The sequence below is a fragment of the Schistocerca gregaria genome, chromosome X (genome assembly GCF_023897955.1).
Source record: "Schistocerca gregaria isolate iqSchGreg1 chromosome X, iqSchGreg1.2, whole genome shotgun sequence".
Taxonomy (NCBI): Eukaryota; Metazoa; Arthropoda; class Insecta; order Orthoptera; family Acrididae; genus Schistocerca; species Schistocerca gregaria.
Window position 1 is genome coordinate 432226060 of NC_064931.1, and position 25315 is coordinate 432251374.

The 25315-nt window shown below is 40.5% G+C and overlaps 1 protein-coding gene across 2 annotated transcripts in view; it reads left to right on the plus strand.

The window, feature by feature from the left end:
- The first annotated feature begins 289 nt into the window (after window positions 1-289).
- The window catches only part of LOC126297991 (carbohydrate sulfotransferase 5-like), a 712441-nt gene continuing 687415 nt past the window's right edge, over window positions 290-25315 (plus strand). The window contains exon 1 of one of the 2 annotated variants that reach the window (XM_049989306.1): window positions 290-449. The gene's annotated coding sequence lies outside the window, so the exon portion shown is untranslated. Of the gene's footprint in view, window positions 450-2676; window positions 2802-25315 lie in introns of those variants that run through there. The other variant, XM_049989308.1, reaches the window with a different exon arrangement.

The window sequence follows — 25315 nt, forward strand, 5'->3', positions numbered from 1 at the left end:
TCTTTGCTCTATGAACTGAATCGCTTGACAGCAGCTTGGTAGCAGACGAAAACTGTTACGTGCTGCTGCTGTAATTGAGCGACTGTTCCGAGAGAGCTTATTCTTAACGTTCGCCGGTGTTGAAGTGGCGATTAACTGTTTGTGGATACACACACACAGAATCCTAAAGCTATCCACCAGTGAGAAAACCCCCGCGCTCGTCTGCCGTTATTGCGGCTCGTCTGTTATGTTGGTACTACCTCTGGTTGCCGCCGTGCTGCCGCTCTGGTGTCGAGTAGCGACACTACTTAGTGCCAGACGCGAATTGCGAGGTCTGAGGTGCAGAGGAGTGTTGTTGTGTACTAACGAAAGAGCATTTTATGTTTCCTGTGAGAACTGTGTTATGCACTCGCGCAATATTTTACCACATGAACTTCACATCGAATAACTACATACATCTGCCCCTACAGGTTAGTTACGAAGTTATATTACCTCGGATTTAAATTGCTGTGTGTCTGCGTGAGGTTATAAACATTATGATCACATGTAATTTGAAATAGTGATGGACTGAGTTTTTTCAGGATGTCAAAATACTGCTGTTTATTATAAATAATTGTTTCAGCAAGATATATTTCATATAGGTTTCGAAAATAACTTTTTACTTGTTTTTGTTGAACTAAAAATTAACGCGTTGTGTATTGAATCGAAAATTACAAGACAGTTTCACAGCCGTTTTGATGCTGTAGTGTATCCACCAACTAGATATTGCCAAATAAATTAATCATTTTGTTTGTGACCTTACAAGCTTAAAACTCTTTCATAATATCTCATTCTTCAATAATTCGTTTGTACATGCATGACTTGAACGGAGCTACAGTAGTAGCACAGCCTAGCTATTGTAGAAGTGCTGCACTTATTGACAACTTAGCTCTCGAATTATGTATTACACAGCAGAAATTTGATCCGTACCGTGGTAGTTCGCTGGCACTGAGACATTACTATTACGACTGCTATTTTTGTTGTTCTTTTTTAGGGATTTTATGTGTGGTAGTAACATGTGGTGGAAGGATGACTATGACAGCTCCTGAGAAATTTATTCATATGATAAATCAGCATGGGCACTGGGCTGTTCTCTGAGTTTGTTGCTTCTTTAGTAATTTGATTACGGCTACATGCTCCGGTGGAGAATGAAATTCGAGTTTAATAACCAGTACTGCAGTATTTTGCAGCTCGCATTACAGTTTTCCTGTTGGCCTATATAAAAGTTATGTACAGTTCTATAATAAATACAAATTTGCCTCTCGCAGACGAATTCGTACATGCATCTGAAATGAAGCAGCTAAGAGGTGTACTGGATAACAACAAATCTGGCCACATGCTCCGAAACGTCTCGCGATACCTCTCCTTCTCTGCACGTGACAACGCCTTATGTAGCAAAGCATTTCACCATTAATTAGCTGTACTTTAGTACATCAAGACTGGTATGTCAAAATCGCAGTACACTTCCAAACTGACCATATTTTACTGAGTCTACGGCAGTTGCCATCAAATTGTTGGAAAAAGAAGAAAAGCACACCTAGTTAATTCTAAAAAGAGTTAGGTTAATTTATGCTTTGCGAATATTCGTGCGAACTCTTAAGATTGTTTCGGGTATTGTATCGTCATTTGTTTGTCGTAAGTTTCCTGCAACTAACCGAACTGAAGATTTTGAGGTTGCAACATCCTGAGAAGATTAACTGTTCATTTGGCGTTCGAAGTCCAGAGCCTTTCAGTCCCACGCAATGGAAATAATCTTTAGGCCTATTCGTTAGTCTTATCAAAAACAGAGATGGGTGAAATAAGACTCATTCTATACATCTTTCTGCCTGCTTTTCTTTGCCTCGTTGATTTATGGTATTTAACGACAATTGCTGCAAACTTTGTTACGTTTCGTCAAAGACCATCGTAGGTTTTTTATTTTATTTATTATCGTCACTCTAAATTGTGTTAAGGTGCTTCAACAAGGCGAAGTGATAAGCTAACGGCTACGGTGGCTTCAAATGATTTTTGTCTTTTTTTGTTTTCTAATCAGACGCATTACTAATTCTAGCGTTCGTATCATTGAAGAACAGGTATACTTAAATCATCTGTTATTCATCTCCACGTACTACCTTAGAAAGATGAACTCGTTTATGGCATTTGACTTATGTATCATTCGAAAATAAAATATGTTCTATGTATTTTTTTGTAATATATTTAAAATCCATTGACTGTTGTTCAAGCTGTGGAAATCATATTTATATTGGTAAACTAGAAAATCTCGGAAGTAGATGATTTACATGCTCACGGAGTGGATATTGGTATTTTACTCGTTTTACCTACACGTCTAAACAGCTCGCGTGGGAATTATTGGAAGAATGTGCCGCGTAGTCTTTCGCTTGTTGTCAGCGACACTATCGCAGGCGGACACGATAGACCGCGCAGAGGTCGGTAGCCGCGAGAATCCAACACCGCGCTCTCTCTTCCTGCATCCTGATTGGCTGTTTGCACGTGCGCGAAGTCCTGCGCCTGCGTGCAGGGGAGCGCGCGGACTGGAGCTGTGATGATATCCAATGGTACTGCCACTGCCGTGTACGACGCGATTTTCGTATAAGGTGAGGCGCTCGGAGGTGTGCGGCGGCGAGTGGCACGGGAGTCTATCAGCTGTTAGTCTGCGGGAAAGTGTCGAAAGTTTCGCAGGATCGTTTCGCGCGCTCTCTCTCCCCCTTGTCCATCAGTCTTCTGAGTTCATTGTAGCGGCACAGATCAAAGGAACGTTTTGTTTCATCTCTTCCTCCTCACTGGTAAGGCGGTAGCAGAAGACCTTTCTCTATTTTAGAGTGTACACGTAGCCAGAGGCGGTTTATCCGTATTAGCACATGCTACAGGCACCGCACCGCACTGCCTTTTGTTTCTATTCAGACGGAAAATTTTCCGTTAGCGGTTTGGAATTGATGGAAATAACTCTGTTTCGGATTATCAATGAATGATTGCGCAGCATTTTTAAAGCACTGGGAAACAGATAATCGACATTAAATAATGCGCATTTTGAACGCTTGCAGAATACATTCGATATAATTCTGTTTTATTAACCCGCATTTTATGTATTACAAACAGGCTCAAGAATTTTATTCACATTTTCTGTTGCATTGCGGGATACTGTGCATTATTACGAACTTACTACATTATTGTCTACGGACTGCTTGATGTAAAGTTGTTAACAAAGCTAGCCTAAATACGTTTGTTGATACCTTCGCATCAAATGGTGTGTCGCGACACATTACAGTGTGGCGCAGAACTACGTTCTGAGTTACGAAATTTTGCCGTGTCCAGTTTCGAGACAGTGTGTACAATTCTGGGTCCGCAACGGCTGGCAAACGGAAGTTCTGCTTGCCGGTGATTAGAGTGATGTCAAATTTTGGCACAGCTGCTAATCTACCCTTCTTACTTTGTGAAGACAAGAGTAAGATCACCTTGGTCACCTTTCAAGTTCAGTGTATTTACTGCCTAAGTATGTGCTACTCCAGAAATTTCATTTTAGTTTTTGTTATTATTCGTTAACAGCGGTTTTTATTTGCTATGCGAATGGAGCCGGTAAGAGTCAACTGTGATGCTTAGTTTGTCTTGAGTGATGATTGTTTCTCAGATAATGACTCACAATTATTGGTACATAGCATCTGTGAAGATTAAATTAGTGAAATAAATTTATTAGACTATCTTATTTTATGAAATTAAGTATGTGTTGATTCGATCCTCGCGCGCCCTTTAGCCAGCCTTGCGTGAAGCCAAAAACGATCGCACATCACGTGAAGACAATCTGCATTCATACCATAAGAGTAACGTTTGTCTAATATATGTCGTCTACATTGTTGTCGCGTCAGCCACGTCAATGGCGACAGTATTCTGTTTCACGTGATGTGAAGCACGAAATAAGAAAGCTGTCATTGTACTGTTTAGTTTTTGTAACATTAATCCTCTGATTCATCTGCATACTTAAATATGTATAATCTGCGCGTTGCTGTTCGTTCGCAACTTGACGCTTTTACGTCAACATGCTGTGTCTGGAGACGCTGATAATTTTCTCCTGGGTCAAACATCTGGTTTAATGTCATGTCCTAACAGAAACATGATATAGTTATTTAAATGATTTCCATAAAGGAATAAGAAACGATGTTGCCTGACTCGGTAACGCTCTTGTCAGCAAATTGATATAGCATTAACGATTTGTAACGAACAAAGTGGGCAAGAAACGTTGTAAGTGTATAGATAGTCGTGCAGTTATGAGAACTTCTCTGTGAACAACAAACATCCATTCGCAATTATGCCGGATTACCACCGTGTGCCGAAGCGGGACTCAATTCTAGGAATATGTTATTCTAGCGGACGTACTTCTGCTGATTTTGTCATTAAACTATATCAAACAGCCCTTTACGATTCAATTTGCGCACTTTTCACTGTAAGTTAAGGATTTCATTGACGTCCATCAATAATTACTGGCAGTAAACATTTGCATTCGAATGGCAATCGCGCCACATTAATTTTTCCACCCTGTGCTGATTTTCGTCCACGGACAATACAGAAATAATCACGGAGAAGCTAAAGTGTTTTGTGTATTTAGAAAGACTAGACATTATATAGGCTATATATAATGTGGCGATTTTGGAAAAAAATCTTTTAAAAAACGATTATTATGAAGCTTTTATTTTGTTTGCCGCTGTCAGTTGTAACAGAAAACCTGTTAACGGAAACGGCACAAATGTAGAGAATTTTTCCGACACCTTCGGATGAGAATCAGGACGGCAGGACATTTAAAGCATTACGCTGATAATGATCGTGAATTTACAGATTTCACACCTCTGCCTGCCGGCTCTGATCTGAGGCAAGAGAATCACTATTGCCGCAAGATTCTAGTTATAATCGATGGAAGCGCCGGAAGTTCGAGCTATCCCGCCAAAATAATCTCAAAAGTTATGATGGTAGTATACTCCTTGTACACACAACAGCATGTGTGATCGTGCATGTATATTATACCTTGCTGCATATTTAACCTTGTGTAGAAAAAAGAAGCTACCGTCTTTTGGGGTTACTTTGAAATACTTTTGAACTCTGAAGCCATCTTGCATCACTAAAATGAATGGAAACACAATAAAATTTATTCTAGATTTTGAGGCATGCTCCCAGTTGAGTTTCCCGAGAGGTAAAAGATTATAGGTCGAATTCTACTATTACGATAGTAATAGTAATTCTTGGAACACTTCTGTTTCTGATGTTAGATCACACTGCAAAAACGTCAGGTGTAAGTAGTAACGATGTAGAAACGTTTCTAAAAGCCACAAAAATAGTTTAATGTAAAATTAACAATTACTGTATTAGAAAGTTTAAGGAATCTAAGAATTGGACACCTCAAAAAGCCAGTAGCCATAATTTTTCTTGTTTTGAATCTGAGCAGCCGACCCGTTTTAAGTTTCCTTCTTTGAGTCTTCGGCGCACTTTAGAGACGCTACAACAAAATCATTCACAATTAGTGAATTGTGAAATTCTAAATGTTACATTTTCCGATATTCTTTCCTCATTGATCATTAAATTAAGTTTTGGATCATTAGTGGACTGTTGTTATCAACGCAACAATGATCGTCTTCATCACAGCTAGCCTCATTTGTTTTTGAGTGAATATAAAATATTGACAGTTGTTCCAAATTACCTCACTTTAGACATGACATAATATAAAAAGGAAAGAAACAAAAAATTATTGATGTGACATTAACACGAACCCCCCAAGATAGATTAGGCTTATTTTTTCTATGAGAGTGCCAGGGACTCCATACATTGGCTTGTAAAAAAGAAGTTTTCAAAGTTAAATTTTGAGGTCTGAAACCAACAACAACATAAACTATATCTAGAGGATAGTATCTTGATTCATTTACGCCCAGTAAATCTCTTGCTTCAAGTCTGTGTTAGCAAGCAGAGGTGTGAAGTCCGCAAATTCATGATCGTTATCAGTATAATGTTTTGAATGCTCTCCTATCCTGATTCTGATTGGTAGTTGCCTGAAAAAATCTAAATTCGTGCCGTTGTGAGTTTTAACAGAAAGCCTGTAAACGGCTGCGAGAAACAAACCAAAACATCACATTTTCATAGTTTTATAAGTGCAGTTTTTAAACGATTTTTTTCCGAAATAACCGTATCATATATGGCCTATACAACATCGAGTGTTTATCCATACACAAAACAGTTTAGTTCCTTCATACTCATTTCTGAATTATTACATATACACCCATCAAAAAAAAGTGAAGCATACAATTGGTTTTCATATCTTGAAATGAGATAGATGTCTTATACTGTATTTTTTAATAATACAGAATATAACACTAAGGAAAACTACCCTGTGTTCTCTTTGGACAAATTATGAAATGAAAAAGGAACATTATTTGAAAAAAATTGCAATGTTCCACAACATCAAAGAACATAAAACTGTGTTTTCAGTGCACTGTTCAATATCGTGTAGGTCCTCCACGAACCCTCCGGCATTCTTTAATGCGACGGGGCATTCTTAGTACCAACTTAGTGCAGGCTTCTTGCTACATATTGTTCCACTCCTCAATGGCAGCATTACTGCGAGTTTCAATCGTTAATGGAGGACGATGACGACTAGAAATAGCTCTCTTGAGGAAGCAGCATGCGTGCACTATGCAGTTCATATCCTGTGAGCATGGAGGCCAATCCATTCTTCGGGCCTCGCGTCCTGTCAGATACCGACACACACTGCGAGCACGATTAGGCCGGGCGCTATCATCCTGTAGAGTGAACATCTCTTCCACAGTCTGTGCAAAACCACTGACTATGGGTCGGAGAATGTTGTGTTCGTACACCGCGGCAGTCATGTTGCCTGCAACTGGAACGAGTGGTGTGCGTCGGCCATACATGGTACCTACACAGGATACGATTGAGCTACCGGATGTTGGTGACTTTCCACAGTCATTGAGGGATGATTGCATTGTCCTGTTCGCCTCAGGGTGCAAGCATATTCTCACTGTGTCTGTGAACAGCGTTTTGGTCTATTGGTCTTGAGTCCAAAGTTCCTGTGCTCTAGACCATCTTAGACGAATACCCCTGTGACGTGAAAGGAGTGGTGGAGTCTTGAGAGGTCGTCGGCTGTAAAACTCGGCATCATGAAGTCTGTTGCGGAAAGTTTGGACAGTTGCGGTAGCCCCTGTGGCTTCTCGAAGCTCGTGGCGCGAGTACTCGCAGTCTTTGTAGGGTGTCTACACACCGGCCCTGAGCTGCTGTAGCTATGCGTGGACAACGCTCGCGATGTCGATCCGCTATTGAATACGTTTTCTGGAACTTTTTCCACAGTCTAAAGACAACACATTCATTAACGTGAACAATATTCGCAACGTTGACTTGTCTCCTACTTTGTCCAGTCACTGTGATGATTTTGATACGGTCTGCAATGGGGAGCCTGTTCCGAAGCATTGTGCTGCAATTCGAGGCACTCGGACAACTCTGCATTCACAAGAACTCAGCTCTGGTGTAGTGCGTTTGGTTAGAAGCCGTGATTGCACGGTCGCTGATGAGGCAGCCTGGCAAAGACGAAAGGGTTCGCATTATGCACACAACCACCTTTCTACATAAACACAAAAGGAACGTCCATAGTAACTATTAGTGGGTAATTTGGAAATATGCTTAACTCTTTCTGAGGAGGGTAATAAATCCACCTTCGTGACCGAGGACGTGTGCAGAATGGAAAAAAATCCATGTGACGTTACAATTTCTTCTCAGCGTGTTGTCCTCCTATTCCGAAAGATTAAATCCTCCTATCATTGTTTGTTGATGATTCATAAAAGCCACATAACTTTGTACAAGTGACGGCACAGCTTTCATCATCATCTAAAATGTGAATGCGATTCGTTCGAGTTGCTTTTTAAGTTGCATATTCGTTGTCAATGGTTGCCAAATATATTCTTGCAAACAATGCTGAAGTCATGAATTAAGCAAGAAAATTCAGCATTGTTTTCGTTGCATTTTTTCATAACTTCCTCGGACACAATGCCCCTTGTTTTTGAAAATTGAGTACAGTTAGTAATAGACTTATCTTGAGGAAAGAGAGTTGAGAAAAATAGAACTACCACTAGTTTAATTTTCTTTTTCACGTTATATGTCACACAGAGATTCGTTGTAGTTCAATCAAAATTACAGTATCTTTGTTGCAGAATTTGTATTTGTTTCGGCATTTGTATGCATGGTTTAGAGTACAGTATTCTCACTAGTAAGATACACATTGAAAAGTTATGGTTCCTATTACTAGCGTTACTGTCCTAATGGTTAACATCACGAAGAGTATACTTCGAACATTTTCATCGTGTTTCCAGTAAAAAACCAGTAGTTAGAGCAACTAGTTTTGATGATGTTACGTACATTAGAAAATCTTCGTAATTTGGGGTTAAATTTAATCGATACTTCCAATTTTTATAATGTTGACCATAAAGTCTCCGTGTCAAGAAATATGTTATAAAGTATATATTAGCATAAAATTGTAGCGTTCTCGCTTCCCACGCCCGGGTTCGATTTCCGGCGGGGTCAGGCATTTTCTCTGCCTCGTGATGGCTGGGTGTTGTGTGATGTCCTTAGGTTAGTTAGGTTTAAGTTGTTCTTAGTTCTAGGGGACTGATGACCATAGATGTTAAGTCCCATAGTGCTCAGAGCCAGCATAAAATTTTCTTTTTCTAATGTATTTTGTGTGCCTGTTATACTAAGACGACGCAAATACGTTTTCAGAGTCGACAACGGACAACATGCAACGGGAATTCTACTTGTGTAATCTTATCGAGTTCAAACGAACTATCGGTTCTCAGTAATTCTCGTACCAGTGTACCACAAACTCCGTTCCAGTTGACACATTGTTTTAGTTTGTGAGACAGTCACATTCTCTTTGGGTTACTACAGTCGGATGCGAGGGCGGCATTCTATTTGAAGTGGGTACCTTATAGCGTTTGTTGACTTTGTAGGAGTAGAGATGAACAGCTTTCCCTGTGACGTATCGATGTCTACGACACTAAAATGTCTTTTTACAACAAATGTACACAAGCGTGTAGCTTGTAGCACAATGACTATGAATCAGTCGTTGCGTTAGAAGGCTTGACTGGTTATTGTGTGATCGACGCTGTTCTTTTCTCTTTTGAATGAATTTCTTTGTTATCTAATAGCTGAAAGGATCATCCATTCCATTATCCCTAGCAGTTCTCGATCAATATTTTTCTTAATTGTGTGAAACGGAAGAACACATTTGAACTCGTTTAACATAGTATTAGTCGGCCGCTGTAGCCGAGCGGTTCTAGGCACTTCAGTCCGGAACCGCGCGACCGCTAAGCTCGCTGGTTCGACTTGTGCCTCGGGCATGGATGTGTGTGACGTCCTTACGTTAGTTAGGTTTAAGTAGTTCTAAGTTTTAGGGGACTGACGACCTTAGATGTTAAGTGCCATAGTGCTCAGAACCATTTGAACATAAGTATTACTTTCTTTCTCTTCCATCGGATCTTCGTCCGTCGATGTGTTTACTTTTCCGTTATGCAGTTCATTATGTATTGTCAGGCAGGCTACACAATGAATTTGTATTGGTGGGTAAGGATTTTGAATTTTGATCCATTAGGTAGTATTTTTTTCTTCGTGAAATTTATTGTAGATTTTCATTTATTTCTGTTAGTCGGTTGTGTTCCGTGATTACTTTTATTAGTTACAATAATAATTTGAACGTTCGGTTTAACGTTTACTTTTCTTTTGCATACGAGCAACAAAGTTTATGACAAAACCCATAAATTTGACTTTTTTTGTCCCTGGTAAAGAAACTCCCGGTAAATTGCTGCTTTTTTTCCTATCTGGATCGGCTGATTTAATTAAGATTCATTGTAAATTATGAGCGAAAATCCTCATTTTCCTCCAATAATGTATTGAGTTTCAAGCAAACTGCGCAATACGTCCTACTGTTACGGTGTGGGTATTGACCTATTACAAAATTATATTTTTTCGGTACCTGTACGTACGTGGCGCGTAGCGAAATGTCGAGTACCTACATATGTACTGGTAAACGTTACCAGGCGTCTTCTCTCACGACGACACCAAAAATGTTTTCATACGAGATTGATAACTGGAGCTCCGGGTACATCTTCGTAGTCTCACTTGTAGTATTACCAAGCGAGGTGGCTCAGTGATTAGCACACTGGACTCGTATTCCGGAGGACGACGGTTTAAACCCGCGTCCGGCAAATTCCGGGATGGTTCCTTTGAAAGGGCACGGCCGACTTCCTTCCCTAATCCGAAGGGCCCTGTTGGGTCCCCGCCCCCAAATCAACCAACTTGTAGTATTTAGGCATATCATCTCCGAACTTTTCTATAGGGAATAACAGATGCTCAGTATAGCTGTGACGTTGCAGAGAGCACAGTTAATGGAAACGGCAGAGACGAACAGTCAGTTTAAAGTTACCACATTGTTCACTGTATGTTACGTACTTTCTTGCTTCAGATGAAACTGGAAAAGTCTCGACACGCGCTTTCAGTCGCAGACGGCGCAAACTTGAACTAGAACGGTGGAATGCATACTGCATTCACGAATATGGCCATTCTTTATTGTACACACATCGTTATTTTACTTCGACTTCCTAATACTTTCGCCAGAGGTACCCAACTAAATTATGAAATCTGCCACATTACAAACTTTTATCACTGTGGCGGGCCAGATCAAAAAAGATTTTGTGAAGGAACCTACACCAAAAGAAATAAAATACCATTTTCCTAGGTAGTCTGGCAATATATCTTTATATCAGAACATTAGAAACTTAAAATAAATGAAATGAATAATACGAAAACTTACTGAGACAAGTAAGATCTTATTTGCTTGCACAGTTCTTCAGTATCTGGAGGTTTTTTCGATGTCGACATTCTAATAATTGAGCTCAGATGACGATCTGTTGGCTAGGATCTCGTTTTAGATTGTATAACTTTCATTCGTGGAAAAATTTCTAGGAGATACATGTGCTTCCGAATAAACTGCTAACTTGGATAGATTTGGATACTGATTGGGTTTCATATATTTTTTACAAAATTCGATCAGTCTCTTCCGCAGGCAATTATGATAGGAAGTTTTAAGACTTTCATTACTCTTCATTTCAGTCAACTTCATTTGTACTTGTAACATGGCGTCTTCAATCAACTTCAAAAATATTTTGTAACACTTTAATAAAGGTAGCGTGGTTTTTAAAATCCGTGTACCTTTGTCAAACTCGTTCATTTTTTGCAGCAAAGGTACGTACGTGTCTAAATCCATTGTCTCGATTTCGCATAGACCAGATTGCGCAGTGGTTAGCACAGCGGACTCGCATTCGACAGTACGACGGTTCAAACCCATGTCCGGCCATCGAGATTGAGGTTTTCCATGATTTCCTCAAATCGCTTCAGTCAAATGCCGGGATGGTTCCTTTGAAAGGACACGGCCTATTTCCTTCCCTACCCTTCTCTCATCCTAGCTTGTACGTCTCTAATGACCTCGTTGTCGACGGGACGTTAAACACTGATCTCCTCGTTCTCCTCCTCCTCCTCCTCCTCCTCCTCCACCTCCTCCTCCTGGTCTCCCAATGACCCAACTGTGTTTTTCATTATCTGTTTCCTGAACAAGATACGCTTTTTAATAATTTTTTAATTAAAAAGTTTTTTGCAATTTATTTACTTTTAATAAATGCTTGGATATGTCCGTACATTTCTACACATAGTTGATTTTTAGCTTGGAGTTTTAGATTTATGTCGGCGGAAGATTTAGTTATGTCAGTTAGAAAAACCCAGACCATTCAGCCATCGTTTACTCTCCAAAAATGATTTTTTTTCCCTTTACCAGTCAAAAAAGTTTTTGTATCTTCCAACAGAGAGTAAAATCGTATGGGTGTTGCTTATCTACTGAGCCAGCGAACTCATCTATAATATGTGATATCGTTATGTACCGGACGTGCTTCAAACAAGAAAGTCTAATATTGTCTGTGATTTAGCCCTCCTCCGCGTATGAAATTGACAGTCCATATGGCCGGCCGGAGTGGCCGAACGGTTCTAGACGCTACAGTCTGGAGTCGCGCGGCCGTTACGGTCGCGGGTCGAATCCTGCCTCGGGCATGGATGAGTGTGATGTCCTTAGGTTAGTTAGGTTTAAGTAGTTCTAATCTAGGGGACTGATGATCGCAGCAGTTAAGTCCCATAGTGTTCAGAGCCATTAGAATTTTTTTTTTTATTTACTGTCATATTACCTTTTTCATGACGTTCTTCAAATCGAGAACTTTGGCGCACACCTGTTCTCGGTGAATAATGCAGTGTTGTCTTACAACCGTGTGTGTCGTGCTATTACTCGTCATAGTCACAAATCGCTTGTTCCCTCGGTCATCAACGGCGGACCATCTGTTCGTAAGCAAAAAAATTTTTGTCTTGAAGATGAAACTTCTCCATGCAACTTCTTACATCTCCATATACGTCTTGTCCTGTTGTTGTACCTTTCATTGAACCCAAGTCAAACAATTCCTCAGTTGCAGTGTAGTTCTGTCATCTCTCCCACAAAGACTGCCAACTGTAACATCAGCACTTTCATCGAGCGATAAACTGAAAAATACACATTCCTTTAATCGTACTATGAGTGAAATGCCATTGTGTTTTGTCATGTCGTCAACTCCCTGTGCTATGGTTTGATATGACATGCTCATAGTTTTTACTAACCATATCTGTTCTGGACACGCTGCAGATGCAAATTCCGAACATCCTTTGAGGAGTTAATTTTGAAACACTGTCATTATTGTGTCTGAAAACACAACTTCGTCGGGCATTGCGGGGGGGGGGGGGGGGGGGGGGCGGATTCTTTGTGTGGGACAGCACTGACAGACAATAATGCTACTACAACTTTCACTCTACCTGTGCTCGGAAACTGCAGCTCAGGATCACAGGATTGCATAACTCCACTGCTTTCCTATCTTTCTACTGTTTCAGATGTAAATCGTCCGCTGAGTTTACACAGGATTTGAAAGAAACGCTTCTCCTGTTACGACATCATTATTCTGTAAGGAAGAAGAGAGACATGTACTTCAATTTCATCGACTATGTACTACAGCGTCAGCAAATCATCAGTTCCAACGAAAGGAAACAAAAAAAAAAAAAATGCAAGACTCTATTCCAAGAAACTTTTTCTCAGTTGATACCTTGAGACAATGTGATGTTTGACTGTGTCCGAAACGACAGCAGCTTTTGTTAAGTGTTGCTAAACATAATGAGGCGTTTCATATGGTTAAAAAATGTGAATCATTGGAAAAAGGTGAAGTAGTTCTCGCAGAGTTTAGAGAACCTGTATTCGAAGAAAATTTAAGCTATTATGGTGTCACCAAAATTATATCTCGCGTATGGATTATGAGAATGCGTTAAGAGATTAGGCGCTTACAGAGATATGAGGTCATTTTTCCGTTGCTCAATACGCAAATGGAACACGAAAGAAAATTGATAATACTGGTACCATGTACCCTCCCGCATGTACCGCACACGGACTTGCGGAGTATACAGGGTGGTCAGAAACAAATTGAAATGCTTGTAATGGTGTTACAGGGTAGGATGTGCTGAGAAATAATGGTTAAGAAAAAGATTCGATACGTTGCGCCGTTTCTGAGTTAATTAGCATTGAAGTTAGCCAATCAGGCCGCTGCGCGCGGCAAATTCAAGCGGCCCGCCAGAGACAGTGTCGGCAAACGTTTTCTTCGTTTGATTTTGAAAAATTGGACATGGGACGGTAGTAAGGATCGAACCAGAGCCAAAGGCTGAGCAGTCTTGTGCGCTGTCATATACGGTATAAGACCAACTGACACTTACTTCTTTTATCTGGCCTGGGCGCTAGACTTTGCGCGAGCAATGGCCTGATTGGCTAACGTCAATGCTAATTAACTCGGAGACGACGCAACGTTTAGAATTTTTTTCTTAATAATTTCTTAGCACAACCTACCCTGCAAAATCCTTACAAGTAGGTATGGACCAAAGCTTGTACGTTCCACTTTAGTGGGATAATTTCACTCCAGCCATCGTATTTAGCAGCTGTCCTCCGTTCTCTTGGAATTTCGCCGCTCCACATACAGCGGAGGTCGAGTGCCTCGTCGATTATGAGTAGGGGTTCAAAATTTATCATTACATACTTTGTCTGTATATTGAGCAAGCAGTAAAGGAAACAAAAGACAAATTCGGAGAAGAAATAAAAACTTTGAGGTTCACAAATGACATTGCAATTCAGTCAAAGATAGCAAAGGACTAGGAAGAGCAGTTGAATGGAATGGGCAGTGTCCTGAAAGGAGGATATAAGATGAACATAAAAAAAAAGCAAAACGAGGATAATGGAATGTAGTCGAATTAAGCCTGGTGACGCTGAGGGAATTAGATTAGGAAATGAGAAAATAGTTTTGCTATTTGGGGAGCAAAATAACTGATGCTGGTCGAAGTAGAGAGGATATAAAATGTAGATTGGCAATGGCAAGGAAAGCGTTTCTGAAGAAGAGAAATTTGTTAACATCGAATATAGATTTAAGTGTCAGGAAGTCTTTTCTGAAAGTATTTATATGGAGTGTATCCATGTATGGAAGTGAAACATGGACGATAAATAGTTTAGACAAGAAGAGAATAGAAGCTTTCGAAATGTGGTGCTACAGAAGAATGCTGAAGATTAGATGGGTAGATCACACAACTAATGAGGAAGTATTGAATAGGATTGGGGAGAAGAGAAGTTTGTGAAACAACTTGACTAGAAGAAGGGATCGGTTGGTAGGACATGTTCTGAGGCATCAAGGGATCACAAATTTAGTATTGGAGGGAAGCGTGGAGGGTAAAAATCGTAGAGGGAGACCAAGAGGTGAATACACTAAGCAGATTCAGAAGGATGTAGGTTGCAGTAGGTACTGGGAGATGAAGAAGCTTGCACAGGATAGAGTAGCATGGAGAGCTGTATCAAACCAGTCTCAGGACTGAAGACCAAAACAACAACAACTTTGTCTTTGCTACACATTAAAAAAAAAAAGCAAAGCTCTTATCAGATCGAGCTTTGGTTCGAACATCACACTGCCTTACTAGGAATGGTCCTGTTGGAGGTGGTATGCCATTGCCATTTTCCGACCTTTGAACTGACTTAATCGTTTATATGTGGACCTTCAGTTTAACGTGGACTCCGAACCACGTCGCACCTTGGCATTTTTCACATCAACGAACATTGTCTGCTGTGAAAGGAGGGATAAGTGATGCATGCAAATCTTAGGACCAACGGGGAATTAAACTCCAGATGTTTGGATCTGTAATCTAGCGTTTTACCACCGAGCCACTTTTAAAGCGTTGTTAATAACCCTTGTTGGCTTTGAGCTTCGAGATCTAAATTACAAAAAAAAATTAGAGAAATCCGTTGTAATAAGCAAATGAAATGTGAGAGGTTCGCATATTGAAAGAGGACAGAGAAATGAAAAAATGGACAGGTCGGTGATGACGCGGAGTAGTGACAGCCGAGGGTGAAAATGTACCATAATAGTCCAGTAGAAATAGCATTCAGATCGGAAATAATTGCTACAAAAGATTTTATTGTTTTAATGGCTTCGTTTGTGTCCCAGTACGACTATCCTAGGTTTTCCCCCTCGGCGGAGTTGTGGAAAAGTGGTGGGGGGCAAAAATGTACCCGAAAAAGGGGTATTTTTCGGTTTTGTGATTATATCTCGTATATAACTCACAATATCGAAAACATAGCAGAATTAAAAATTTTAGGGCATGAAATTCTGCATTGAATGGGACGAGCCGCATATTTTTTTGACCACCCGTTTCCATACTAGGGCTCTTCAAAATTGGACTAATTTAACATGTTCATGAAAAATTTTCGTTTTAACCTGTTTTCTTGGTAATATCGTTGAAACGAACCCACTTATCAATAATGTCGTTCATAAAAAAGATATGGAGAGATAAATTCTGCATTCGATAAAACCAAAAGTGAATTTATTAGAACACCCATTTGTGTACAGCTCCTTATTAAAGTTGGACCATTTCTCATCATCAAGACAATTTCAAATGTAGTTCTTCAGTAATCCTTACGTACACTCTACGATATTTAAAAAGTTTTTCATATATCGAGGGTTATGAACTGAGACCTTGTATCTGACAGATGTCAGGAAAAGTCCTGGCAAAAACAACTTGTAAGTGAAAGAAATATATGTTATAACAAAATGAAGCATAAAAGACAATGCGCAACCTGAGAGTAGAAAGCCGAGATGACTATTTTCTCGACAAGAGTTCCACCTATACTTCGCGTCTGCGAAAGTGGTATCAATGTATACATGCACATACGTTTGTGATAGCCTTTACTCTGTAAGGTGGACTAAGTACCATATATCGATTTAGTGGGCGTATGAATAAGAATAAACTTAGCACCTGTTGGATTTTCACTGTATATTACGTATTTACACAAAATTCTTGTACTGCTTCCCAGAATGTATCGTTGCCGTTCAGTGATATCCAAGTGTCAAATTTGTGGAACTTTTTTGTACTCGTATTGTCCTCTCGTAATCAACTGATTCTTCTACATGTACTCTCGTGTAGTAAACTTTACCCCTGTACAGGGTGTATCAGAAATGTTTTACAATAGCTTTACAAGCCTGTAGAGCGGATTTATCACACAAAACAAGTAAAATCGCATATGAAGTAATGTCCTTACATCTCTCGTTTTTTAATTATTCAATGAAACACGTTTTACAATGTTCTGAATTCAAAAACAACTCCACACAAATGTTCAAAATAATCACCACTTGCCTTAATACCTATCGAACCTTTCCAACCCCCGCACAACGCTCTCTGAAGATTTCACAGGCTTCCACAACACGTTGATAAACGTCACCGAATCAAGAGTAAATGCTACTGAACTAGTTGTTTTAAGTAGACACAGACAAAATCCACAGGATTAAGGTCGGTGGAGCTTGCAGGCCAGGGAGCTGGTTCTCCCTTACTTACACATCTGTCACAATAGGGTAGTACATCTCGAACTATGTGATTGAAATGTGATGGAGCCCTAATATGCATAAACCAACAGCGCGGTCGTTTGTTAGCTCAGACTCTAAACGAATGAAATCTCTTTCCCAATTAAAATTCGAATTTGAAAAAAAAGATGTTGTACGACGACGGGTCTTTCCCAACCCCAAGCATACTATACAATTCTTTTAATTTCATATACTTGTGCTATTCACCCTTGTTTCCTGAGCTGAATGTTTCAGGATGGCTGCTCAGATAGCCTGCAGTTTGTTTCGTGGCACTCAAAGAAAAAATATTTTCTTATCTTTTTAAAGATCCGTTCGACTTTTTCACCGAACTGAGGTACACGTAGCACATCCTGACGCCTGAACAAACTTCGAGATGAAGCGTCCCGTGACTCAGGTACCGACGATCCGACACCGATCATATGCGTTGATTATCGCTCTTCTTCTCCACTCTGATACTTTCAATGTTTGAGGCCGTCCCAGTCGCGCGACATTCTGGACTGTTCCATTCGCCGTGGTGGCAGCAGTTATATTTCTAACAGTCTCCGATTATATTACTCACGAGTGTTGCTCGAAGCGACAGTTCCATCTTTCGTGTTCTACAATTTTATAAGCGAACTGTTATAGTGAACGAGTGAAGCAACCGTGTTTGAGGTTATTATATTGATAAATGACAAGGATTGCGCTGCGGATTGGCAACGCCTATATAAGACACTTGTTGTCTGGCGCAGTAGTTAGATCGGTTACGGCTGCTACAATGGCAGATTATCAACATTTTAGTGAGTTTGATCGTGGTGTTAAGTCAGCGCACGAGCGGTGGGACACAGCAACGCTATGAGGTAGCAATGAAATGAGGATTTTCCTTCAGAAATCCTGTAAAAACATTAGATCTCCAACATCGCTGCGGCCGGAAAAATATCCTGCAAGAATGGGACCAACACACTTCCGCAAATTGCTGCAGATTTCAATGCTGGGCCATCAAGAAGTGTCAGCTTGCGAACCATTCAACGAAACATAATCGATATGGGCTTTCGTGTACCCTTGATGACTGCACGACACAACGATTAACGCCTCGCCTCGACTGTTAATGACTGGAAACTTGTTGCCTGGTTGAACGAGTATCGTTTCAACTAGTATCGAGTGGATGGACGCGTATGGGTATGGAGGCAACCTCATGAGTCCATGGACCCTGCATGTCAGCAGGGATCTGTTCAAGCTGGTGGAGGCTCTGTTGTGGTGTGAAGCGTGTGCAGTTGGAGTGATACGTCTAAGATACTATTCTAATAGGTAACAGGTACGTAAGCATCCTGTCTGGTCACCTGCAATCATTCATGTCCATTGTGCATTCCGACGGACTCTAGCAATTCCAGGAGGACAATGCAAACCCTACACGTCCAGAATTGATACTGAGTGACTACAGAAACACTCTTCTCAGTTTAAACACTTCCGTTGACCACCAAACTCCCCAGACATGAACATTATTGAGCATATCTGGGATGCCTTGCAAGGTGCTGTTCTCCACCCCTTCGTACTCTTACGAATTTATGGACACCCCTCCGGCATTCATGGTGTCAATTCCCTCCAACATTACTTCAGGCATTAATCGAGTCTATGCCATTTCGGTGTTGCCGCACTTCTGTCTGCTCGCGGGGGCCTTACACTATATTGGGCATGTGTACCAGTTTCTTTGGCTCTTCAGTGGTATGCAGTATAACATATCTTGAAGTTACTATGATATAAGGCAGCGAGAGAATTAAAAATGAAGTAGCAGTCGGAGTTTTGACAATGAACATTTTCTGTTGCCTTTTTACTAATGACGGTGCCTAATGGCGTTACAGCTTTAAAATATGTTGTACTACAGGACAGTACACATATATTTATGTGTTTGTCAGTATGTGTAATATTTCGATCCACTTATTTGTGTTGCCCTGTTTTATAGCGCTTGATAATGGGGTTATGTAGTCCAGAAACATGTTGTGGTAAATATATCACACATTCGACAAATGATATATAACAGTCTCAGTACAGATTCAGGAGACAGTTGTATGGTGGCTTCGCAACAGATAACGCAAAGCTTTCGCTTTGACAGGTGGTGGTCTTTTTACCAATGAATTATACATGTTGCCTTGTCTTTATTTAACAAGTGAAACTTATATGTATTGCTTGAAATTTTATAATTATTCCTTTGTTTTTAGGACATCATATTCCGTTTCCCCATCGCCAGCTGACGCCTTTCTGTTTAAATTGTGGCCGGAATAAAACATAGGATCTAGGCCATGTCAATAAAAACAGCGATAATACTAAACTTCGACAGATGTGCTCATTGCGATATAATAGTAAAGTGGAAATATCTGTAACCGGATAGTTGGTTTGAAGCCCACTGCATGGTCCTGGTGTCCTCTGACATTTGTACTGGGGTCTTGCGGTTCAATGTGAACTAACATCGGAACACCGGCGCACTTTGCCGTTTTTTTACACTGAAAAACATTTCTATATTCAGGGCCGGTTCCAAGTAATTTTTCCACAAAAGCGACGTATCATTTGCGCCCCCCCCCCCCTCCCACCTCTCTGTCCCCCATCTTTACCCGCACTTTCTCATACATTAGTTTTCGTTAGGGTCTTCGTAATACCTTAAAAAATAAAATATTGAGGGTGGAAATGAATTGTTTCTGCTGTTAATTACGGCGCTATTAATTGCGACACACGCTGTGTGTAAATTTTTCACTAGGGTTGTCCCAAGCGTTCTCGTCAGCTTGGCGCCCCAAGCGGCCGCTTGTCTCTCTTGGTCCTGTGCGGAGAAGAAAGGAGCGGAAAGAGCCGGAAAAATCCAAGGACTGGCAGATGTTTGAATCCTGCTGCTTTGTTCTGGAGTCTGGCATTTATTGAGAAACAGAGACGTAATAGCGAATAGGACAGATACGGTATCTGAGATCTAGAGAAACAGCACAAGCAACTTGTCTTCCAAAGGGTGACATTTGTACTACATGTGTTGTGCAATATAAAGTTGTACCACAGCAGAAATTTTTTTACGGGGGTTTATTTATGTTGTAGAATTATTTACGGCAACTGAGTGTACAGTACAAGTTCTTCAAACGGACGCCACTTTAGCATCGGGATGCGAACCAGATGCCACTGGCCATGCGCCAACAAGCCTGTGCTAGGTACGCTGGCTTCGGTAATTGGTACGACTTAGGAGTAGTGGAATTATGATTATGTTTGTTATTATTTTCGTGTGAAATTTTACGATTTTCGGTAGATTCCTCCGCAGTTAGAAGTGAAGAAGAATTTTAAATATTCCAGAAGAGTACAATTAGAAATCGTTTATTGTTCTGATTTTTGCTTCGTATATGTAGCAGCAGAAAGCGAACATGAGCAGATGATACACGAGAAAGCGCTCGAGAAGCAGTACACAACAGAAACGTATTTTGCGTATCGTAATACTTTCGTTGCAGGAAACTAATAATTAATGTATTGGTCAGGGAGTAGTGTGTTTGGGAACTCCTCACCGAGAGGAAAGCGGATGTGAGATAAGAAGGGCCTGCGGCAACTGCCTGCGCTCCAGAAGGGATGCAGAGGACAGACGCTCTGTCCGCAGGGGTGTCCATCGCGCTACTAGCTCAGAGGCTCACATGGCATCCGTACGCCACAAACCCTTTACGCCGGGAGAACTGGTTTTCTTTGCAGGTAGGAAAGCAGGCAGTGGAGCAACTCAGATCCCAAGTGAGACGATGCTGGGTTTTTTTCTGTTTTGACATAAATGCAGATTATTTTCGCACACGTGACGGTTGGCTCAGATTTGACAAAGGCCAGGATGTCAGTGATGTAACACAACTGGAAAGTTATATAAATGCTACAGGCTGTTTTTTACTCTGTTACTGATGAATGTTTATCAGTACCTTGGCGCGTGTGAACAGAAAATTGCATTAGATATGACGAAGGTAGAGAATTGTCAACAGGCGTCTCAGTATTTACGTGGACTAATTTAACCAAATCATGGAATGCTTAATCTCTGATGAGCCGAGGAGGATTCGAACAACATATTTATTTTTACTTAGTGCTACCTCGGTACGATCTGGCGATGGCATTGTGTGAAAGGATCTTTTTGCTGCCTGTCGGTAGAAAACAAAGAGGATGCACTACTCCCGAAACCACTTTTTTTTCTCCATTTACTAGTTGAAAGAATTTTCGGTATCCATTTGTTCTGCAAATTTCATTTTTATTTTTCGTTGTGATTGAATAAGGGTTCTGAATTTTGTGAAGTAATTCAGATCTCTCTTAGTCGGATGATATTTTTTTTACTATTTTACGTTCATTTAGTGTTAAACATTAAACGGCCGTATCAATTTACCATCGAGCGAGGAGGTATAGCAGTTCAGATATTGCTCGTGTCTTCAGGGGGAGCTGTGAACTTCCATCCCGTCATCCTGATTTAGACTTTCCGTAATTTATTTCTTCGACTGTCCCACATCCGATTCATGTGTTAATTCTTGACCAATCCGAGCTGGTGCTCCGTCTGTAATGACAGAGATGTCGACTAGGTGTTAAAATCTAACCTTCCGTCCTTCCAAATTCGGATGATTGTGTATGGCATTTGGACTGCATGACGCGTGCAAAGAAATCACATTTGTTTTTAATGTGCGTGTTCCTAGATTTGCTGTATTCCTATACGTACTTTTTCCATTATCTTAATGCCAATTGTGGTTATCAAAAAGAAGCCCAGACTGTTCTTTCTGCTATAGAAATATCATTTGCGTAAAACTATTTATTGCTGAAATATTTTTTTTTTTGTTATAACCCAAAGGACTGTGTTCAAAAGCTTTCATCAACGTGAATTTTGTTTTTCGGGTTTTGCACTCGAAAACATAATGAATAACTCAAAATCTCTGCGTGATGTGTGAGCGGGCCACAAAAATCGTATCAGACATGTACTCACGCAGTTATGTTATTCGTGGTTTATTTTCCTATTTTAACCATTAATCGGCTCTTAAAATACGCCATTCACAGCTTATCCAGAAGAATTTGCAGATTTCTCTCAATTAATACTAGACAGAAATCCAACCTGCATTTGGATCGCACTTCCGTAACTCTTTTGCAGGAAGGTGTGCAGTACACAGCTGCAGCCATCTTCCGTAAGCTACCACAAGAATTAAAAAAGTCTTAGCAGTAATCCACGCGCTTTCAAATCGAAACTTGAGTTTCCTCAGGGGCCAATCCTTCTATTTGCTATAATGTTGTAATTTCATGTACTTCCACGTCCCATGACCTTGAAGATTTGCTCCTCAATTTCATCCTTCGGAACTAGACGTGTAAATAAGTAAATAAATAAAAATAAACTATGTCATGCATTGTCATGACCTGACGTCTCTGTGGATAAGAAAAATGATACCTGCATCGACGGATGTTAATGTTTTGTTAGCCATTTTAACCTGCTCCGTACGTCGAAGCTCCTAACAGCCCTAAATTTTCCTCTGAACTCGTAAATTATATTCCATTGAAGGTTAAAGTTATAATTCCTCCCTCTTAAGTTTCGCAAAATGACCACAACGGGAAAATTCGAGAAATTAGACGTAAGACAGACGCTTATCAACAATCATTCTTTCCACGCGCCATTCGGGAGTGGAACAGGGAAGGAAGGTTCGGTTAGTAGTATCAGAAGTACCCTCCGCCACATACCGTTAGCTTGCTTGCTGATAATTGAAGAAGATGTAGATGAGGAACACTTCGAATTCTTTTCCAACTCAAATGAGATCGTGTTACTTTGCATTGAGTACTTGTAAACTGATTTAATAGGAATTTTGATAAATTCACTGATTTTTATGTCTGAAATATTTGTGTTTTACGTGACACACAGACATCAGTCAGACTATGAAACGAAGATTCCAGTGGATGGAATGTCCAAGAAGAGCCTTTCGGCAGTTACAGAAGTGACGCCTGTTACTATGAACGTAACAGGAACGACAGAAATTAGGCAGCTACTGACACTGCGGGAACAGGACGCGTGTGTAAATGTGTCCGAACTCAGAATGAAGGGCATGTCGCCATCTTTGACCCTTACTGATGCCAACAACACATCATCCAGTAGAGATATCTGTACATTGAAGTCAATTTAGCTGCATTCCGTCCCAAATACGTAATAATGATTTCAAACGGAAATAATTACTATTTATAGCACATGACATAATAGAAAAAAATTGTAATACTGGCAATGTACTTTAACTTTCAACAAAAAAGTAATTATTGCTGCTGATTTTCGCGGAAATATCAGCGTATATTTACATCCGCGTAGACCTCTATCTATGACGTATATACTAATGAAGTGGGCTGACATCCAGTTTGGAAAAACTGTCTCTGTGCTAATAAATGATCCGTTCGTATAGCTCTACGAGCACCGGCTAGCTCCCGAGGCATGGAGATGAGCGAGACAGATCGAATCCGCGCGGCGAATTAACGACTATTTGAAATGGTTCAAATGGCTCTGAGCACTATAGGACTCAACATCTGAGGTCATCAGTCCCCTAGACTTAGAACAACTAAAACATAACTAAGGCCATCACACACATCCATGCCCGAGGCAGGATTCGAACCTGCGATCGTAGCAGCCGCGTGTCTCCGGACTGAAGCGACTAGAACTGCTCGACCACCGCGGCCGGCTAACGACTACTGCTTTGCTACTTAGCATGTCTGAGCGTGGTTTGTAGGCGATTTTCCACACTCATTTACGTTAACGCCGGCCCAGTCACCAATCCCCGCCTTAAAAACGTGATATACAAGCCGTTAAATACGGCAACACACAGAAAAAAGTTTACACGATGCGCAGACGGATGGCGTACACGACTTCGCTGTCTCAGAGCGCCTGTATACATGGTGTTCGGAAATTCCCGTTACAAACTTATAGGACTTTAAGAGGGTAGTGAGCACATCGTATTTTGAATAACAACGCGTGTTTGAAAATATACCGTTTCCGTTCAAAGACAGTTTCAATGCAACTCATCCACTTCTGCTTGAGGAATAGGGTATTTCACTATCTTCTGGAAATCGTCTTAAATGATTGTCATTTTATGCTCCTAACAGGCTTTCTTCCCTTATGAATTTCGGTGTTCTTTTATAAAAACGAAAATGAAAGTCAAATAATTTGAAAGCCCACTAAAACGTTCCAATCGAATCATGTGATGTCTGTGACATCACTGGCTACGTCGCTGCTCATAATGCTGTCATAATGCAAAGTCAGTGATGTCTTGTTTCGGAATTTACCATTCGGAAAATGGGTTACAAATGGTGTGTAATACCACGCTGTACAAATACGTCTATAAAAGCTCCTGGAAAGTTGTTTTTGAGTGCTCCATGGAATGAGGGATGCGTAAAATGTGGTTGTTTTGTATCGGCAAATTGCCAGCATGTAGACGCACAAGTTCACTAACTTTATTAAAAATGTGCTGCACTGTGAAGTTAACATTCACGGAAGCCCGAGATATGCCTTCCCACTGTTACAACGAAGGATAGCGAAATTAAACGCAGTGAAAATTGTCGTTTCACCCACCTACATCTGAATTATTCGGTAGCACAGTTGTTAGAGCCGTAGACCGCCGAATTTTATGATGATGTCCATAGATCGCTGATTCCAGTCTAACCCGGAAGAACATTCTAACTTATTTTTAAAATGACTCGACAGTCTTCTTATACGAAAAACGAATCACAATTACAAAACTTTAACACACCGATCAGAAACAGGATATTATTATGAATTCCTTGTTGTTTACATGCGCTTACATGCACACACGTCACGTTCAGAAAGATATTTTCTGCCTAGTCTGACCACACCCATTTTACTTTATTAGAAACAATGTTTTTATCTTCGTATTGTCCAGTTAGGATCCTTAGTGTTTAAACTTTTGCAGTTTCATGATCGTATATAAAGGTGAAGTAAGTTTGCTGCAGACGCTAACGTTTGTTTGCACTCACAAACATCAGAGCCCTTTTTTGTGTCACCTGCATGTTGTACACGCTTTATATCTCTCCGTATAACATCGTCCTACTCCTCGTTGTAATGTGCGCGTGTGGTGATAGCTTCACTACTAACAATGCTTCCCAGACAAGTGAATTGTCTGTTCGCAAAGTAAATGCATTTAGCCTCTGTTGCCCATTTCTCAGACTAAAATTAACGCTAAGTTATAAATAATACTAGATATAATACATCCCACAATCGAAACAACTGCTGCAATCAGTTCTTGCTAACGCTGTTTTCTCATTTCCTGAAAAACTTTTAAAAA